The 12,323-nt window shown below is 26.9% G+C and overlaps 1 pseudogene; it reads left to right on the top strand.

Annotated features, from left to right (window-relative positions):
• Positions 1 to 12,076, top strand: part of LOC145848278 (lipoxygenase homology domain-containing protein 1-like) — a 28,556-nt pseudogene extending 16,480 nt beyond the window's left edge.
• Positions 12,077 to 12,323: the final 247 nt, after the last annotated feature.

Genomic DNA, 12,323 nt, shown 5'->3' with positions numbered 1-12,323 from the left:
AGAATAACTCAGGCTAGTTGTTGGTCGCACCGACTAGATTTTTAACTTTAAAAAGTGGTAACCCTACTATCAAAAAAGATGGATTTATATTGAAATAATTTCTTGACAAAAATGCAACCAGTTTTTTTTCATATTTTAATAAATATTTTAATGTTATCAAATATTTCTTAGTAATTTATTTTTTTTAAACTTGCATTTACACAAAAAATATATTTTAGGTTTTTTTGAAATGTTTTTTTTTTTAATTAATTTAAGTTTATTTACATAACAAATTAGAGAACAGCTAATTTATTAAAATATGCTATTTGCTTTAGTTTGAATTTTTTTTGCCTCTCTCATAAATTTATTAAGTAAAAAATTTCTTTAAAAAATACCTCTTTCATGGTTGTGTGTTTATTTTCTTAATTGTTTTCCAAGTTTTTTGAAAACTCTAATTTGTAAAAAAATGAAGTCGATATAAAATAAAGTAAATTAAAGTTCGTTTATTTAAATAACAAATATTTTAGCTTTCGATTTTGAAATAAAAATTTATACATTTAAGTGTGCTGGTTTTGACTATCAAACTTTATATATTTGTAACAACACTAACATACAATATTACTTTAAGGTGTTCATGTGTAGAAATTGGCTGGCATCAGACGAGGGAGATGGATTGATTTGCAGAGAATTATTTGAATCTAAATCATTGAGAAAACAAGTCGTTCAAAGTAATTAAGCTTATTCGATATTTGTTTTTTATAGTTTAATGCAACACAGGGTTTCTACTATCAATACATAAAATTATGAAAAAAAAGACTTGAAGCCGTTTAGGCCCTAAAGTCTTGGTCAGTTTTTATGAAATGGTACAACTACTTTTTTGAGAACTACAAATCTGTTTTATCGTCAACAATGTCTTACTTGTTTAATGTCTTACTGTCCCTTCTTAATGTGGTGCACTTAATTTTTAAAACGCATTTTTAAATAAATCAAACTTTTATTGTACAGGTTGAAGTTCAGAACTGGAATTATTTTATTTTAAAACGAAATTTTTAATAAATATATAAATATTTTTTGATTAGATTTTTGGTGTTAACCAGTTAAACACAACATATAAAAAATAAGTTTTTCGACTGATTTTGTACAAAAAAAAAAATTTTTGGTACTCTAAAATTTATTTAAGTTAAATATTTATGCAAACTTCTAAAGAATGTGTAATTAAGACCAAGTGTCTATGTTTAATATTTTCCTACAGAGTCACCTTGGAACTGTACAATTTGGACAAGTGATATGAAGTATGCTGGTACCGACGCTAAAGTGTTTGTTCAAGTTGGTTCAATATTTTATAAATATGAAAATAAATATCATATCCGTGTAAATGCTATAGAACTACATAAAAGTTTTACATAATCCTTAAAATATAAACGTTTGTTTAAGTTTTATATTTTTACAGTAGCTAAAATAAAAATGTTCATCTTAATTTTGCTACAATTTATATGTATAAAAGGTTGATACTTTTGAGAAAAACATAACTACTTGATTATAAAAAAAAGCTGTGACAAAAAAAAACCTTAAAAAGTAGATTTTATTTATATTAAGTTGACTAACTAGCTTCGGATATTATTCAACTTATAATCTACTTCCTGCTACAACATCGCGTATAAGTTTACTTTCCTGCATATATATTCATGAAAATTTGTACACGCACTATACAAGACATTTTTACAGTTTTCAAAAGTTTGTATTTGAATTTCATAAATATGTGTTCAGTAGCTTTGTTAGAAATAAGGTTCTTTAATTTCCACAAACCAGTGACAAATATCAGCATTTCTGAATTAGTTTTTAGTTTTTAAAACTTTTGTTTTAAAGGAAAAGCTATGATGACTTTTAAATTGCCATAAGTCCATCTTGTTTTTTACGTTGATTTAATTTTGTAGAGTTTTATCTTAGCTACCAAACACAAACAAGAAACACAAAACCACCTCCCCCTTATTGTTTTAATTTATTGCAATTTTAAAAGGGCTTGAATTAATTTTTACATTGCTATGTAGTTTATAATATTAAAGTTATTTTTTTCAATTAGGAGTTTAAATTTAGTTTAATAAAGTATATTGTTTACAAAAAGACTAGATGAGTTTAGTTTTGAAAAAGAAAATTAGCTATTAAAAGTTTTCATGACACTATGATTGGTCACGTACACTAAATTAGTTATTTAATTTGTATGGTTATTTAGTTTTTCCTTATTTTTTAATTTTGTATAAAAAATATTCTTTAGTAATTAGTTTTACCCAGCAACAGTAATCAGTATGGTTAGTAGAATCGATTAAAAGTTATTTAAAAGTAAGCATATTTCTTCTTGGCTACTTTTTAGACTTTACATATGAAACTGTATTATTTAACTTTGATTCTTTTCAGCTTGCTATGCGCATGTTTGATATGTTTTAAATTTTGAATTATTGTTTTTAACTTCACACAATGCAAACACGTTTGTTCATTTTTGGATGAAAATAATAACTGAAGTAAGTACCAGATATATAATGACTTTTTCGAACTAGAAGTTATTAAAAAAACCAACATTATTTGTTTGCTTACATTTTGAAACAAAAATACTTTTTTATTGTTTTACAAATGATACTAAACTAATTAATAATAAAAACGTATTTTTCTCTATTTCATCAAACAAGAAAAGTTATTTTTCTTTTAACATTCACCGCACCAATCCATACACATCCTTCTTTTTCAGTCGACAAAAACTTTTCTACAGCTACCTTCATCAAACTCTTCTTTTTCAGGAAATATGTCTAGTATTTTTTTCAGTCCTAGTTTACTTTACAACACCGACATGTCTAATGATTTACCTTTTGTATTATTTTCGTTAACCAATGAAGACTCTATTTTAGCTATCTTACAAGTATAAGTTACACTACAGTAAAGCAGTTAAATTGATTATAAACAAAAAGTGTTTAAGTTACGAGACAAACAATTAGAAAAGTTTAATAATTGCTATTTTTTATGTAGACGAAAAATACGAAAACCACCAAGGATCTTGTAGGTGGACTGTGCTACCAGAATAGACAGGGTAACATTTACATAACATTTCTTTAATATCATCAGAAACTGGTGTAACTCTTGAATGATCCCTAAAATTAATAGGAATGAGTTTCCAAATTCATTCCCTTCAAGTTTAAAACAATACAAGTCAAAATGCAAAAGTCTTTATATAAGGTTTGACTACGTATTCTAAACACAATTCATATACATTTCATTGAAGCACCGAATAACAGCTGTAGATGTTTCAACATTGAAAAACCAAAACAATTGTTAAAGAAAACAAGGAAATAAAAAAGTTGAAATTTACCACGAGCATCATAATTATTTTAACTCAAAAATAAACGTTGCAAGCATTAGAAAAATTTTTGTAAACCTGAATCACGTTGATAATATTCAAACTGTGCTTAAACTTTCATATCAGGAAAGGTCAAAAATATCAGTCCAAAATAAGTTTCCGGGTGTTCTACCTTATTTTATTCTTGCGGGCAAGTTATTATGACTTATTTCCACACGTTGTGAATGGCAATTTTCAAATTCATGTATTCATATAGATAAAACATAAAAACAATTACAACTGCCTTATCACCTTACTGTCTTATCCAAGTACAACATTTTTTTGAACGAATCAAAAACACAATTTAACTTAGTTGCTAAGGTACTTGATTGTTCTGACGACTGGCTGTCGAAAATAGTTTATGTTAGTGACCAGGAGTAAGCGATAACACCACGATTTTTCCAAGGGGTACCTTAATTTTAAGCTCCTTACATATAAGTTAAAACACTTTCAGAAAGTTTTATAGCAGACTGCGAAGTCAAAGTGCTGCAAATTTATTATGTTGCGAACCGCAGACAAATTTAAATAGCATAATGGAAAGTAATATTTCTACAAAAAGAATATGTTTACAATTTACGATCCCTAGCAATGTTGCCCCAAAATATAAACTTACTGAGTCAGAAATAAACACACTTTTTTATAACTTTATCAGTAACCACAGTACAAAATGTCATTTTATAGGAAAACGCATACTTTTAAAGCATTCTGCAAAAATCCTCTTGTACCTGTACGGTAGGCTTTATGTACAATCATCAAAAAAAAATTCAACCTATCTTTTAAATATGGCTAAAAACCAACAAGTCTTTTAAAGTTTCAGATAGGGTTTTGTAAAACTGATTTTTTTTCTCTATATATACAACACTCACACACTATAAAATGAGGTTCTTTTCTATATCTTTTTTAATCTTTTAAATATTTTTTTTTCTTATAACGTAATGTACACACACACCGAAAAACAATAAATACATATTGTAATTTTTAGTTTAATAATAATTTAAAGACAGTTTTTCACTTATAGTTTATTTAAGAGTGTTTTTTTTATAAGTTAAAAGTTGTTAAAATAATAAGTTTTACGAGACAGTTTTAAAGGTATTATTATTTAAAGTTTTTGTTATTGTGTATTTTATTTTTAATTTTTTATATGAACATGTATTATTGTTTTTACTTAAAAATTTTAAGAATTATACAAATCTTAGGTTAAGTTAACATTTCATTTTTAATCACTTGAGTTGAACATTTATTTTGATATTTTTTAAATTTTGCTTTTGTTACTAGGAAAGCTGATCATGTTAAAAGCCTTCTGTTTTATAGTTTTTTGTTTTTTATTGAGTATTAAAGATTATATTTAAAATCAGTTCTTTTCACTTCAATTAATTAATTTTATTTTTGTTCAAATTATCAATTTAAAAAAAAAAACTTTTAAATGCAATTGTTGAGTTGTATGTATTTTTTTGTACGTTGACAGACACTAAATTGGTTTACCATTTTTAGTGGATTATACTTTTTATTGTTAAGTATAAGTAAACTTATATTTTATTTCAACTGAAAGTGTATAATTATTTCCATAGTTTTACTTAACAATTATGTTGTCTTACTTAAAAACCTCCTTAGTTTAAAAAATAGTTTTATTTAAGCTTTTGTTATATAGTGTTTTTTAAATTAAAGTATACATTTATATTATTACTTTTTAATTAGACTTAACTTTTTTTTAATTTTTTTTTTATTGTTTTAATAGTTTTTTTTAATAATGTCATTTATCTTAACTAAAATAAATTCATTAGATTTGTCTTTGTATGTTATTTTAAATATTGTAATCTAGATGAATATTTATTAGTAAAAATTTGATACAATATATATACTATACCAAATATTAATGAACTACTGGATCCGGATCTTATTTTGAAACTAAAGCTTTGTATTTTAGCGATATGATATTAACTTTATTCTAGTTTATCGTAGTTTTTTTAGCTTTTTAGAATATAAAGTTTACATTAGACAATTTATACTACCAAAAACTGTTTGTTTTGATTCCTTAAAGTTTTCAATTGTGATTAGTGATACTCTATTGCTCTGTAATCGTTCTCAATTTATTAATAAATGTTATACTTATAACGATTTTAGTTAACGTTTAAAGTTTTTGTTGTAAATGAATTAAAACTAGTTCTTCAAAAATAAAAATTTCACTTATAAATAAATATCTACATCAGTGATTTTTAAAGTATGCTAACAGTAACTCACGAAATCAATAAACTTTTAAATTTTTTTACTTTTAAATATATTAAAGCTTATTAATAAATGCTAAAACCAACTTTCAAAAGAGAAAACATAACTTTCTGTACTACTGTGGGCAGATTAAGACACATAACCAGTGATTTTTAGTGTTAACTCTACCTAAAAGTTTTATTTATAGTAAATTTCTTTATCAAAACTTCTCAAAAACTATTTGTTACTAAGTTTTGTCATTTGTTTACAAAAGTAGATATATTTAGGACGTTGTAGCGTTATTGTCGTGTTTTAGTTGAAAAGTTTCTTTATTGTCTATTTTTACATTTAAAAAGCGAAATTAATCATGTTTTAATTAGAAATTTAAGACTTACACACTCAAATAAATTGTAAACTTCAAATTAAACTTAAAATGTTTTTTTAGTATCTTAAAACGGTGTTTTCATATTTTTATCTAAGAAGAATAATTTATTATCAGTGATCTTTTTAACTGCTCAAAAAACTATGTTTAAACAATTTGACTTGGATAATATATTGATTTTGTATTTAAAAACTTAGTGATATCAGAACAACTCTAAAACTACAGTTATTTTATTTAAAATTGACAAAATTTTACTTTTTACGACTGAGGATTTATTTAAAAACACGAAAATACTAAGTTAATCAAATTGTGAAGAATTTTTTATTAATTATGTGTTTTCTTTTACTGTTATCGTAATTTTACATAGTATTTTATCACAAATGTAAATTACATTATAAATATAAATTATAATAACAGTAATAATAGATTAATTTTTTTTGTTTCTAAATGTCTTTAGTTAATGCAAAATAAAGTTCCTGCCATTGTAAACCTTTTCAATAATTCTAAATAAGAAATACTATCAATAATATTAATTTATTTTAATAAATTTTTATTTAAATGTCTTTAATTAGAGATTTTTTTTATTCCCTGCTACCGTAATAACTTTCATCATTTTCGAATATACATATTGTTACAAATAAAAATAATATACTATTATAATTGTTTAGCGTCACAATTTCTTTAACAAATTGGCTACTAATTGGTTGAAAATTCATCAGCTACTAAACACTAGTTACACTAGTTGTTACAAAACAAAAATGAATAAGTATTAGCTAAATCTACCTATTATAAATGTTGATAAAACTACATAAAAAAGGCATTTAGAAAAAATCTACTAAATCTACTACTTATGCTGTAGTATATATATATACTTATTTAATATATATATATATATATATATATTAAATAAGTTTGAAATTAAATTTAATAAATCCTTAGGCCACCTGAAACATGAATAAAAAAATAAGTTAAAAAAAATGTCAAGTTTAAAAATCTTATTACCAGTTCAAAGCAACTTAGGTCCACTGTAAGTTGTCAATGCAAGCAAATAGCATAGCAAAATATTATTTAAGTTTAAAAACAAATGTTGTATTCTGAAAAGTTAACAGAAGAAATTTTTTAATTAGGTTTATGGCGATAAAGGCAAAACAGACGAAATAGAACTGAATAATGAAGCTGATAATTTCGAAGTCGGACAAAAAGATAATTTTAAAGTGAGTTTTTAAAACTTAGCACGTATTATATTTTAATTTTATCTTAAAAATTATTATTAGTTGATAACAAAGTTACAAAAAATGTTAGATGCAAGTAGCTTTAATTATCTTTTAAAGTTTTTGTGTACTAAAGGGTGTAAAGAGAGAATTAAAAAAATATTTATCATTTAAAGTTAACCAAGTTTAAACTTAACAATACTTGACTTTTTAAACTTTTAAAAACTTTACAGATTTGTTTAATACCTTATTTTGATATGAAATATTATTATTGCAGATAGAGATGGAGGACATTGGTCAGATATACAAGTTGCGTGTTTGGCACGACAACTCGGACACTTTCGCCGGCTGGCATCTCGACAAAATATTGTTAGAACCCGTCGGTAGAAAAAACAAGGATCAGTCCTACCTGTTCAAATGCTCAAGATGGCTAGACGAGTACGTTTTGTTTTTATGTTAGGTAGATTTTGATAATTGAGTAGTGCCATGAATTCTTTCAAGTTAATTAAAAAAAAATTATGAAAATGAATTATAATAAAAATTTAATTAAAAAAAGTTTCTCTGAGTTTAGTTTTTAAACGGCTGACTTTGAAAAAATATTTTTTACACTTAATTAGCTGTAGAACTAATTTAATTTTTATTCACTAATAACTTTAAACCTCATATAACCAGTTTTTATCAACGATTTTTAACTATGACGTCACAGGAGCAAGGATGACGGTGAGATCGTCAGGGAAATCCCCGCTCAAGGAACTGGGGTGAAGAAGGTGGCGGAACTGGTAAGGTACAAGGTTTCGGTGCAGACGGGCGACGTCAGGGGAGGGGGCACGGACGCGGGGGTTTTCCTTTGTTTGCATGGCAACAGGGGGGATACCGGAAACAGAAAACTGCTGAAGTCTTCTACTCACAGCAACAAGTTCGAACGAGGAAAGGTAATTTATACTTATTATTTAAAATACATGTTGTATGTTTTTCTTCGAACTTAAAAAAGTTTTAAAACTTTGCATAAAAGTTTTTACCGTGTTTTCAGTGCAAAACTTCAATCTTTTTTGGAAACTTTAACAAAAAATAACTTTTGAAAACACCAACTGGATTTTGATTGAAAATTAAACTTGTAATGGTACAAAAAAAACAGACCAGACAGTCATTTCTTATAAAAAAAATGTTTAAATTATTTCAGACGGACGAGTTCCTCATCGAGGCGGTGGATTTGAAGAAGCTGACGAAAGTGGTGGTCGGTCACGATGACAGCGGTCCCGGATCCGGGTGGTTCCTTGAAAAGGTGACCGTCTGCCCCGAGACCGGCGGCAACATGTCCGTGTTTCCGTGCCAACGGTGGCTGGCAACGGACGAGGACGACGGACTGGTTGTTAGGGAGCTGCACGAACAAGGATCTCCCCAACTGCTCAACAGTTAGCTTATATATTTGACTATTTAGATTCTTTTGTGTTGTAATTAGAGTTTGCAGCTGAAACTTCATGCAAGTGGTTTAAGATAAAAGTCCGTTGCTTAAAGTTTTCATTAAAAGTTTTGATTTTTTTGTTGTTGTTTGAAGCGGCTTAAAAAATTTTTCTACTCTTAGAGCAGTCTGCTCCTAGTTTTACTGTTGCTGTTTAGCTTTTTTATTTTCTACATACTCGAAAGAAACTTATAAAATTTAAATATTGAAAAAAAAAATTAAAACGTGTTTAAAAGTGAGGCGTAATTTAACACATTTAATATTTTACGGGATTCGAATGTATTAGTTTTAAAAAAATCACAACTTTTTTCCCTATACTAGTCTAATAACCCATTCAAAACTGTTTTAATCTAAGGACGTTATTCCCATATACCATTCATGATAATTTTAACATACTTTCAAATTCAAACAGCCACAACTTACCACGTTTCGCTGAAAACTGGAGATGTGAGAGGAGCCGGCACAGATGCAAACGTTTTCATCAAGGTTAATAATAATTTATGAATAAACCATTATGTAGTAGAAAAGATAAAAAACTATTTAATTATTGTTTACAAACATAAAATTTAATAAAAAAATTTGTCAAACATATAAAAACACACTGTCTTGCTATAAAGTGCGCTGAAATACCAACATTTAAGTAACTGGACAAACTGTAATTAAATAATCAACAGATATACGGTGAAGATGGGGACACGGGCAAGTTGAAGGTGCATCAGAGCGAGGGATACAGGAACAAGTTTGAGAGGGGCAGAACCGACCTATTCAAGCTGGAAGCAGCAGATATTGGAAATATACAGAGAATATTTATAGGTTTGTTATTTTATATCGGTACAATATAGAAATCATTTATTTTGTTTTTGTCGTGTTACTCAATAAAGCAGTTAGATAGCTTAGAACTGAATTTGAAAGAGTATTTTTAATTTATACTCTAAGTAGTTTTACTAAACTAAAACTGGCAAAGTATTTTTGATCTAAAAACGGTGCTATAAAAAAGAGTTGCTGCAGCTACGTACCTGCAATAAAGCAGTTTTCTGTTTTTTTAAAGGGAAACAGTTTCCATACTTTTATTTGTTTACCAGAATTAAGTTGAATTTATTTTTGGTGAACTTTAGAAGCAAGTGAAAAGCTAGTTAGTAAACTAAATGTTGCAAAGTACATTCATTGTTTAAGTTTGCCATACATACATTATACTAACTACTTAAAATTTCAGACTTTTTTTTTACTTATATCTGTTTAGTCAAGTTTTTTTTGTAAATTTGATTTAATATTTCAGGCCACGACGACAGCGGACCTGTTCAGGCTGGTTTTTGGACGGAGTTGAAATTGACGTACCCTCAAGTGGTTGTTATTACGCTTTTAACTGCCACAGGTAATATTCGTTGTTTCATCAGTATATTATTTAATTTGTTGTTGGAATATTTTAAATTTTTTTGTGTTTTCCAAATGTACTCAATGTGTGTTGGGATGGTAGTTGTTTGAAGATTATTAAAAAACTTTCGTGATGAATTTTAATAATGTTTTTAACGTAGTGAAGAATAAATTAGTTGTACAAATAAGTATTGATATAATTATTAGAACGTTATTTTATTATTTAAATATTTTATATTTTTACTTGGTAAGAGTTGAATAAACATCTTAAGAGATTAATTCGTTCAATCGTAACATTTTAGGATCTCCTTTACATACATAAATTAGTTTCAACGTTTTGGTCAACCAATAACAAGATATTCACACAGTATTAAAATTGTCCTGCTTTTTAATAAATATCAGCTAAATTAAATATATTAAAAAAAATTATACATGCAGGTGGCTAGCTTCGGATGAAGGAGACGGTAAAACTGAAGTTGAATTGTATCCGACAGAAACAAGGCAAAATGATAAATGTTAGCATGAAAAAACTTTTTTTTGTCCAGATAAAACTGTTTTAAAATATTATACTGATATCAAGTGGACTAAAAACAAAGAATACAAACTTTAAACTGTTTTAAACATTATAAAAATTCGCTTGTTCCCACAGTGTATTATTAAAAATAATTGTATTCATATATTTCTAAGACAAATGACTAAAATATCAAGTTCTTAAAAGTACTACTTTTTTCTAAACTATATATATTAAAAACTTAAAAATAGTTTTTCTAGTTAATAATCAAACTTAGATTAGTTAATTCATAATAAATTTAAGTGCTTCCATACGAAATAACTGTGACGACTGGTGACAAATTGAATGGAGGTACGGACGCAAACGTAATGATTCAGTTATACGGAGAGGACGGTAAATCGGAAACAATACAGTTGAGAAACAAAACGGACAACTTTGAGAGAAACGCTGTTGATAAATTCAAAGTTAGTTAAATTGTACTGAATATTTTGTAACTATCAATTTTTGAATAATTTTGTGTAGTATATCCTAGTTTTTAACTAAAGTTTAGGTTTTTTTAGTATAGCTTTTTAGTACACATCTTATATTTTCATTTTAACTAAGCTCTTTATTGTTGGTAGAGTTTAGGAAATGTTTACTAATAAAAGTTTAGTTTGTTTTGTACCTAACGAACTATTTTTTTACCAAACAGATAGAGGCACCTGACGTGGGACCCCTGAGAAAGATCAGGGTGGGTCACGATGGCAAGGGGGTGGGATCCGGTTGGTACCTGGAGTCCATCAAGGTACAGAGGTACATCGCCCGTGCGAAAAAGAAGAAGAAGAAGAGGCGTTAGTTTGTTTGTTTGTAATAAGAACAAAGCAAAAACTTTGTTTGAAATAATGAGCTATGTTTGTTGAAACTTTGCATAGTTAGTTTTTGAATTTCTAAAACATCCTGTTCCTTTTAACTTTTTGTTTAAGCTTATCAATTATGTTACAATCGGTTTACTTTTGAATTTTATAGTTTATATTGTAATTTTTTTCTTTTAGGTTCTTAGCCTTAAACCTTTTAAACCTTTTGCACACAGCGTAATTTTTTAACTAAACTGTTTAAAAATAAATCTTATATGTTTAAAAGATAAAAAAAGCATCAGATTTCCGGGCAAAATTATGTTTTTAAAAGTCATAAAATGTCTAAATACTACAATAATCTTTTTAGTTCTAGTCATATAGTAATACAATATTAGTAGTTCTAGTTATCAATAATCATAAATTTCAAATATGCTTAGATTTTATGTAAAAATTAAAACTTGTAATTATTTCAAAACAAAACTAATAATTCACGTTACAATTACAATGTGAAAAATTGTTTTATAAAAAAACTGACGCTTGTCACATAGCACATATAAAAGTATCAAATACAATTTAGTGATAATAATTTGAAATTACTGCAGCAAGTTCAGCTTCTAACAAGGAGATGGAGACCTACTGGTTCGTGTGCAGGAGGTGGTTCGATAAATCAGAAGACGACGGACACATCATCAGGGAGTTGGTACCGACAGATGAGCATGGCAGGCAACTAGATGCCACTTTGCAAGGTTCGTATATACAGTATTAGATTGAGAAATTAAATATTTTTACTTTAGGTTAGAAAAAAATTGATAAATTAACTTGATTTATATATTTTTTTATAGTAGTATTGAATAAGTTTAAAGCTTGTTGGTTTTGAAACAATATATTAAAGCCTCAGGAACACTAAAATTCTTAGTTTTCTGTAGATAAAATGAAAGTTTACTATTTCATTTGTTACAGTTATAACTTGACCTTTTTATATTCCAAAAAACT

Source organism: Thalia democratica, unplaced genomic scaffold (assembly GCF_965202585.1).
Source record: "Thalia democratica unplaced genomic scaffold, ktThaDemo2.hap1.1 HAP1_SCAFFOLD_1321, whole genome shotgun sequence".
NCBI classification, from domain to species: domain Eukaryota; kingdom Metazoa; phylum Chordata; class Thaliacea; order Salpida; family Salpidae; genus Thalia; species Thalia democratica.
The sequence above is the reverse complement of the archived record's forward strand: the minus strand, read 5'-3'. Positions and strand labels throughout refer to the sequence as shown.